Source organism: Pipistrellus kuhlii, unplaced genomic scaffold, assembly GCF_014108245.1.
Source record: "Pipistrellus kuhlii isolate mPipKuh1 unplaced genomic scaffold, mPipKuh1.p scaffold_m20_p_2, whole genome shotgun sequence".
NCBI classification, from domain to species: domain Eukaryota; kingdom Metazoa; phylum Chordata; class Mammalia; order Chiroptera; family Vespertilionidae; genus Pipistrellus; species Pipistrellus kuhlii.
In genome coordinates this window covers 53,650,208-53,659,500 of record NW_023425515.1, presented here as the reverse complement: position 1 = coordinate 53,659,500, position 9,293 = coordinate 53,650,208, and the positions used below count along the sequence as shown (strand labels likewise).

General features: G+C 40.8%; 1 protein-coding gene across 1 annotated transcript in view; it reads right to left on the bottom strand.

Annotated features, from left to right (window-relative positions):
* CD80 (CD80 molecule) overlaps positions 1-9,293 on the bottom strand; it is a 50,096-nt gene that overhangs the window by 8,574 nt on the left and 32,229 nt on the right. The window lies entirely within an intron of this gene.

Genomic DNA, 9,293 nt, shown 5'->3' with positions numbered 1-9,293 from the left:
AGAGAGAAAAACATTGATGTAAGAGAAACATTGATCAGTTGCCTCCCATGTGTGCCCCGTCCAAGGGACTGAACCCGCAACCTAGGTATGTTCCTAAACTAGAACCTGAGGTCTTTCAGTGTATGGAAAGATGTTCCAACCAATTGAGCCACACCAACCAGGGCGCAGTGTTTTGTTTTAATAAACAATTTAAAGAAAAATGATTTCTATGTCATTTGAATGAAAGGATAAATTTCACAAAAAGGAAGTAAATAAGCATTATTAAAGAAACAGCCCAATTTTGTTTCTCAGTATTGCTGACAAAGTGTCTATGCTATATTATGAAAGAGTTATTTAGTATAGGTACACAGTCTCTATACTCCAGAAGCTTGCTGCCTCAGAAGGAAGCTATTCTATGGATTGTAACTTTTACTAAATGAGGGGACAACATGACTGAAATAACTGTATCAAAGCGAAAAAATTGCTAGTGCTTTGTTTTAGTGTTAGACCTCATAGTTCCTACTTTGAAAATATCTTGTTCAAAGGAACAAGGTTTGTGAAGTAGCTAGTGTGTTGGCTAATAGCCCTAGGACTGTAGGAAAACCATTTTACTTTAAGTCCAAGTGTTCTCATCTCAAATATGAGAGTTTCTAACTCAAAATGAATGTTAAATGAAATGATGTATGTAAAGTGTAGCACAATGTCCTGGCACATAGGGCATTGTATTTTATTTATTTACTAGAGGCCCAGTGCACTAATTTGTGCACCAGTGGGGTCCCATAGCCTGGCCTGTGGGATTGGGCCAAAACCGGCTCTCTGACATCCCCAAGGGGTCCCGGATTGCAAGAGGACACAGGCCAGCCCGAGGGACCTCACTGGTGCACAGTCAGGGCTGGGGAGGGACATGGGATGTTGGCCAGCCGAGGCCCCACTCTAGTCCCAGCAGCAAGCTGACATACCAGTCAGAGCGTCTGCCCCCTGGTACTCAGTGCATGTCATAGTGAGCAGTTGAACAGCCTTAGGATATCATTAGCATATTATACTTTGGTTGAATGGCTGACCAGTCACTTAGCATATTAGGCTTTTATTATATAGGATTTTCTTTTCTTATTAAATTTATTGGGTGGCATTGGTTAATATGATCATATAGGTTTCAGGGGTGGGTTTCTACATTATAAGATCTGTATATTATACTGTGTGCCCACCATCCAAAGTCAAGTCTTCTCCCATCACCATATATTAGGACCTCCTTCACCCCTCATTTCATTCTCTCTGGCAATCACCACACTGCTGTTTGTGTTCACAAATTTCAGTTTTATGTCCTACATATGAATAAAATCATATGCTTCTTAGCTTTTTCTGATTGACTTATTTCACTTAGCATAATATTCTCAAGGTCCATACATGTTGTTGCAAATGGCAATTTTTCATCCTTTCTTATGGCTGAGTAGTGTTCTCTAGTGTATATGTACCACATTTTCTTATCCAGTTCTCTGCTGTGGGACACTTTGGTTGTTTCCATGTCTTGGCCATTGTGAATAATGCTGCAATGAACATGGGGATGGATATATCTTTGTGGATGCATGTTTTCCACTTCCAGTATATACCCAGGAGATGGGTTGTTGGGTCTATTCTTAATTTTTTAAGGAATCACCAGATTGCTTTGTGTAGTATTTGTACCAGTCTACATCCCTACAAGCAGTGAATAAGGGTTCCCTTTTCTCCACAATCCCTCCAACACTTGTTATTGCTTGTCTTATTGATAGTGACCACACTAACTGATGTGAAGTGGTATCTCATTGTAGTTTTGATTTGCATTTCTCTAATTGGTGAGGTTGAACATCTTTTCATATATCTATTGGCTGTTTGTATGTCCTCTTGAGAGAGAAGTGTTTTCAGGTCCTCTGCCCACTTTAAAAAATTTACATATACATAAATTTTTTATATATATGTAAATTTATATATAATTTTACATATATATATATAAAAAACTGAATGGCCAGATTGTTATGATTCTGTATATAGAAAACCCTAAAGACTTCACCAAAGAAACTATTAGAAACAATAAATACAGTAAAGTTACAGGGTACAAAATCAATGTACAAAAATCCACTGCTTTCCTATATACTAACAACAAAACTTCAGAAAAAGAAATGAAAAAAGAATTATTTTGCAGCAGCAAGCAAAAGATTAAAATACCTAGAAATAAATTTAACAAAGAATGTGAAGGACCTATATACTGAAAACTACAAGGCATTAAAAGAGATTGAAAAAGACCCAATGAAATGGAAAGATATTTCATGTTCATGCATTCAAAGAATCAACATAGTGAATATGTGCATATTACCCAAAGTAATATACAGATTAAATGCAATCTCCATCAAAATACCAATGTCATTTTTTTTTTTAAAGAAATAGGGCAGCAGTAGTTCCTATTCCCAAGGCCCTCTTTTCTCTGACTTCTTATTGAGCTATAGCAGCCCAATCTAGACTCATTTTCCCACCTACTCCCTCTCCTGCTATGCCAGGCCCTTCCTTGTTTCACTGTCCCCAGCTTTAATAAATGTCCTCTAAAATTCACCTGAACTCCTATTGTGAAGTTTTTTCTGCATGAAGTCAGGAACCCACACACTACCAGCTGGCCATAGGCAGACCCAGTCAGGGCCAAGACCCTTGTCAGTAACAATCATCTTGGTGGGAGGAGGCTTCCTAGAAAGGAGTGAGAAGTGAAGAAGTTGTTGAAATGAAAACAGGATAAGAAACTGAGAGATTACTGTGGGGAAAGTATGTACAGGCTGCTGTGTGAAAGAAATCTGAGCCTGATGTCCAGTTTGAGTTCTGGTTTTGCTACTCTTCTGTCTGACGTTAGCAAATTATTTCACCTCTAAGATTCTTGTGTTTCTCTCCCATAAAGTGGAGATAGAAAGATCATGCTTGTAGAGATTTTTATAAGACTAAAATAAAATGTTTTTGTAAAATATAACCTGTTATATGTCTCAGGTATTTCATCTATTTTTTAAAATTGATTTCTAGAGAGAGAAGAAGGGAGGAGAGAAAGAGTGAAACATCAATGTGAGAGCAAAACATCCATTGGCTATCTACTGTATGCCCCCTAACTGGGGTTTGAGCCCACAACCAGGAATCAGTCAGCAAACTTTAGGTTCATGGGATGACACCCAACCAAGTGAGCCACACTGGCCAGGAATCATCTTTTATTTTTTTAACTAGAGGCCTGGTGCATGAAATTCGTGCATAGGGGAGGGGGTCTCCCTCGGCCCAACCTGAACCCTCTCCAATCTGGGACCACTCAGGGGATATCTGACTGCCGGTTTAGGCCCGATCCTGCAGGCAGTCAAACATCCCTCTCACAATCCAGGACTGCTGGCTCCCAACCACTTGCCTGCCTGCCAGCCTGATCACCCCCTAACCACTCCCCTGCCAGCCTGATCAATGCCTAACTGCTCCCCGGCTGACTTGGTCGCCCCTAAGTGCCTTCTCCTGCAGGCCTGATTGCCCCTAATGGCCTCAGCCTTGGCCCCCACCACCATGGCTTTGTGCAGAAGGACGTCAGAATGGATGTCCAAAAGATGTCTGGTCTAATTAACATATTATCCTTTTATTAGTATAGATAACATATATCCCCCTAAGAAGTTATATTATTTTACATGCTTTAAATTATACAGTGTATATTCAACCTCTTTTACCATGGTTTTTTTCTTCTTCTAAGTACATATTATTGATTTTTTTCACAGAGAGGAAGGGAAAGGAATAGAGAGAAACATCAATGAGAGAGAAACATTGATCAGCTGCCTCCTGCACAGCCCAACTGGAGATGTGCCCACAACCAAGGGACATGCCCTTGACCAGAATTGAACCTGGGACCCTTCAGCCTGCAGGCCGATGCTCTATCCACTGAGCCAAACCTGTTAGGCCCCGCCCCCCACTTCTTTTTCTCTTTTTAGATTATCCACATTTATAGATACGACATTAATTCATTTTCCCATTGACTTTTAGAGTGGGCGAGGCCTAGAGAGAGAGAAACATCAGTGTAAGAAACATCCCTTCAATTGCCTTCCTTAGGAGCCTTGACCAGGGATCCAACTTGAAACCCAGGTATGTGCCAGGTATGTTCCCTGAGCTGGAATCAAACCTGCAACCTTTCCGTGCACAGGACCACGCTCATGCTCAACCAACCTATCCACTTCAGCCTGGCTGTTACACAATTTTAGTTCAATTAATTCTCGCAAAGTCTGTGGTTTAGGTAATATTCACATTTTGCTGATGAGAACAAAAAAACAAACAAAAAACAAGCAAACCAAAAAAACCCCAACCTCTTCGTTTTGAGACATTCTTCTTCCCTCATTACTGAGTTTTCCTGCCAGCCCTAGAAAGGTTCTTGACAGGAGTTTCACTGGGTATCTAAAGTCAGAAACCATCTGCTCACCTCCACCCTCTTCAAAGCCACCTCTGCACTGGTACTGAGGCTGTCCTGGAGGGTGCAGAGGCTAGGTAACAGAAACGACAGGATTTGTTCCATTGGAGCCATCATACCAGCCTCTCCTCTCTCAGCCTTTCTCCACCTGCTGGAGAAGGCTGTCAGCAACTTCCAGCAGCACTGAACTTCCAGATAGGCCAAGGTTTGTGGCACTAGCTCTTTGGACGCAGGAAGTGCTGCAGTCTCTCCCTCTACTGAGCCATTGTCACCCTGGAGGTTATAGGGCTGCCCGAAAGTTCTCTGCACACCTCCCATGGGCAGCAAACACGGCAGTGGATTTCAGTGATGGAACTGCTATTTTTAGATACTTTTAAAACCCCAGTGCTGAGATAAAACTTTGCTTCTTGATTCTAACGCTGCTTCTGGACTGTGGGTCATGTACAAAAAATCCTTAGGCATGCTTCGACTTTCCCTCCTGCCTGTGGCCTTAAATTCTGCACGTACACGCCTCCCACACGTCTGTGGGAGGGCGTCGGTGGCCAGGACATATCCTTAGGCTCCTGCGGCTTTGGTCGAGTTGGCTGTTCTGCTTGCTTACCCTCTTACCCCCGTCAACTTTGGGCCTTGAAATTATCTTGGTTCTCAGGTTTAGCTCAGGTGGTGTTCGGGAGAGTCTCAGACAGCCTGTATTTGACAGCAGTTCTAGATACCAAGCAGGTCACGATGGCTTCGTGATTCCTAAATCCCTCTTCCCAGGTCTTTTTCTAAAGGGAGTTAGGTTGTCCAGATGTGACACTCATTTGGTTTAGGATTCATCCATTAGGACATGACATATTTGCACGGAATGGCTTTTGTGGAGACGGCACCTGCGAGGAGGGGAATCATCAGCGAAAGGAACCAATGGCGGATTTGGAACCCTCAGACAGGGAACCTTGCTCACTCCCCACATGTCTCCCCACTGCACTCCCTGCATGTCTCCCCTAGTAGCCGGCCTGGGCATGCAAGAGGCTTGGCTCCGTGGCTCCAACTGATGCTTCCATTTCTGTGGCTATAGGAGCTGACATTTTGTCACAGAGTGATGGTTAATTTGCATATTACCCTTTTATTAGATAAGATTCCTTTTCCTTTTCTTTTTTTTTTTAAAGAATATATATATTTTATTGATTTTTTACAGAGAGGGATAGAGAGTTAGAAACATCAATGAGAGAGAATCATCGATCAGCTGCCTCCTTGCACACCCCCTACTGAGGATGTGCCTGCAACCAAAGTACATGCCCTTGACTGGAATTGAACCCGGGACCTTTCAGTCTGCAGGCCGATTCTCTATCCACTGAGCCAAACCAGTTTTGAGTTCCTTTAAAAAAAAAAAAAAAAAAAAAATATATATATATATATATATATATATATATATATATGTGTGTGTGTGTGTGTGTGTGTGTGTGTGTGTGTGTGTTGATTGAATCGAACCTGGGACCTTTCAGTCCATAGACCAATGCTCTATTCACTGAGCCAAACTGGTTTTGGTTCCTTTCCCTTTTTTAAATTGAATTTATTAGGTGTGGCTCAGTGGTTGAGCATTGACCCATGAATCAAGAGAATTGATTCCCTGCCAGAGCACACGCCCAGGTTGTGGGCTTGATCCCCAATAGGGGGCATGTAGTAGACATTTGGTTGATGATTCTCTCTCATCATTGATGATTCTATCTCTCACCTTTCTCTCTCTGAAGCCAATAAAAACATATTTTTTAAAAATCACTAAAAAAATAAATAAGTAGACTTTTTTTTGGATTACATCAGTTAATAAAATTATGTAGGTTTAAGGTCTGCATTCTATAAGACGTCATCTGTATACTGTGTTATCATTTTTATTTTTCAATTACAGTTGGCATACATTATATTAGTTTCAGATGTATATCCCAGTGATTAGACATTACATAACTTATTAAGTGATCATCTCAATAAATATATCCATTTGACACCATATATAGTTATTAGAATATTTTTTACTATATTCCCTGTCCTGTCCTTTACATTTCCATGACTATTCTGTAACAACCAATTTGTTCTTCCAAATCCCTACACCTTTTTCACCCATCCTCTCTCCTCTGCTTCCATCTGGCAACTGGCAACATGTTCTCTGTATTCATAAATCTGTTTCTGTTATTAAAAAAAATTTAATACATCTTTATTGTTCAGATTATTACATGTGTTTCTCCCCCCCCCCCATAGTTCCCCTCCATCCGGTTCCCACACCACACTCTGCCCTTACCTCCCTCCCACTGTCCTCATCTATAGGTGTACAATTTCTTCCAGTCTCTTCCTGAACCCCCACACCCTTTCCCCCCTGAGAATTGTCAGTCCACTCCCTTTCTGATTTCTGTCGAGAAATCAGCTGACAATCATATGAGTAATACCTTGTAGGTAATTAACTGTTTTTCTCTTGCTGCTTTTAAGATTCTCTCTTTGTCTTTTGCTCTTGATATTTTAATTATGATGTCTTGGTGTGATCCTCTTTGGATTCCTTTTGTTTGGGATTCTGTGTGCTTCCTGGACTTGTGAGTCTATTTCTTTCATCAGGTGGGGAAGTTTTTGGTTATTATTTCTTCAAATAGATTTTCAGTATCTTGCTCTCTCTCTTCTTCTGGAACCCCCATAATTCTGATGTTGGTATGCTTGAAGTTGTCTCAGAGGCTCCTTACACTATCTTCATATTTTTGGATTCTTTTTTCTTTCCCAGTTGAGTGTTTTTTGCTTCTTTGTATTTCAAATCTTTGACTTGATTCTTGCATTCTTCTTGTCTGCTGTTGGGTCTCTGTATAATATTTTTTATTTCAGTCAGTGTATGTTAAATTTCTAGTTGGTCCTTTTTCATATCCTCGAGGGTCTCATTAAATTTATCAGCCTTTTCTAGGAAATTCTTGAAAAACCTTATAACCATGGTTTTGAACTCTATATTCAGTTGTTTGTTTTCCTCCATTTCTTTTGCTTATGATCCGTTTCTTTGTCTCTGCATTTTCACTGCTTCCCTGAGTTGGTAGGGTGGCTTTGTGTGCTAGGTGTCCTATATGGCCCAGTGGGTCAGCCTCCCAGTTACCTGAGGTGGACACTCTTGGTGCACCCCTTTGTGGACTGTGTGTACAGCCTTGTTGTAGTTAAGTCTTGATTGTTCTTGGTGTCACTGGGAGGAACTGACCTCCAGGACAATTGGCTATGAGTACTCGCTGTGTCTATAATGGAAGAACTGCTATGCTGGAGACATGCTTATGTTTCAATGAGGCTTTGGTGCTCACTTAGTCTGCCCCCTGAGTGTGTCCCTTCTGTTGAGAAATCAGCTAACGGTCATAGAGAACTCCCTTATAGGTAACCAATTGTCTTTCTCTTGCTGTATTTATTTATTTATTTATTTATTTATTTATATTTATTTTCTCTTGTTGCTTTTACTTTTTTTATTTTTTTTAAATAAATCTTTATTGTTCAGATTATTACAAATGTGATCCTCTTCCCCCCCTCAACTGCTCCCCTTCACCAGGTTCCCACCCCACCCTCTGTCCTTTCTCCATCCCCCATTGTCCTCATCCATAGGTGCACAGTTTTTGTTCAGTCTCTTCCCGCACCCCCACTCCCCTTTTCCCTGAGAATCGTCAGTCCACTCCCCTTCCATACCTCTGATTCTATTATATTCACCAGTTAATATTGTTCATCAGATTGTTAAATTCCCTTGGTTTTTAGATTCAATTGTTGATAGCTACGTATTTGTTGATCATAATTTTTATCTTTATCTTCTTCCTCTTCCTAAATAACCTCCTTCAGCAATTCATATAATTCTGGTTTGGTGGTGAGGAACTCTTTTAGCTTTTTTTTATTTGTGAAGCTCTTTATCTGTCCTTTGATTCTGAGTGATAGCTTTGCTGGGTAGATTATTTTTGGCTGTAGGTTCTTGTTATTCATCACCTTGAATATTTCTTGCCATTCCCGTCTGGCCTGCATGGTTTCTGTTGAGAAATCAGCTGACAATCTTATGGATGCTCCTTTATAGGTCACTACCTGCTTTTCTCTTGCTGCTTTTAATATTCTCTCTTTGTCTTTTGCTCTTGGAATTTTAATTATGATATGTCTTGGTGTGGTCCTCCTTGGATTCCTTTTGTTTGGGGTTCTGCGGGCTTCCTGGACTTGTAAGTCTATTTCTTTCCCCAGGTGGGGGAAGTTTTCTGTCACTATTTCTTCTAGTACTCTTTCGGTATCTTGCTCTCTCTCTTCTGGAATCCCCATAATTCTGATGTTGGTTCGCTTGAAATTGTCCCAGAGGTTTCTTACACTATCTTCAACTTTCTGGATTCTCTTATCTTCTCCCTTCTGCAGAGGAGTGTCCTCTGGCTCTTTGTGTTCTAAATCTTTGTCTTGATTCTTGTGATCTTCCAGTCTGTTTTTAGGACTTTGTATAATATTTTTTATTTCAGACAATGTTTTCTTCATTTCTTGTTGATCCCTTATTATTTCTAGTTGCTCCCTTTTCATATCCTCATAGGTCTCATTTATTTTATCGGCCTTTTTTAGGATATTGTTGAATAACCTTATAACTGTAGTTTTGAACTCAATGTCCAATCTTTTCTTTTCCTCCATCTCCTTTGTGTCCTTCTTCTTGTCTGCATTTTAGTTGTTTCCCTGATTTGATGGAATAGCTTTGTGTGCTAGGTGTTCTGGTAGAGCCCAGTAGCACAGCCTTCCCAGTTACCTGCAGTGGACAGTCTTGGTGTAGCCCTTTGTGGGCTGTGTGTGCAGTCTTGTTGTTAAGCCTTGCTTATTGTTAGTATCACTGGGAAGCGTTGATCTCCAAGCCAATTGGCTGTGAGGATCAGCAGTGTCTCAGCTAGGAGGGTTT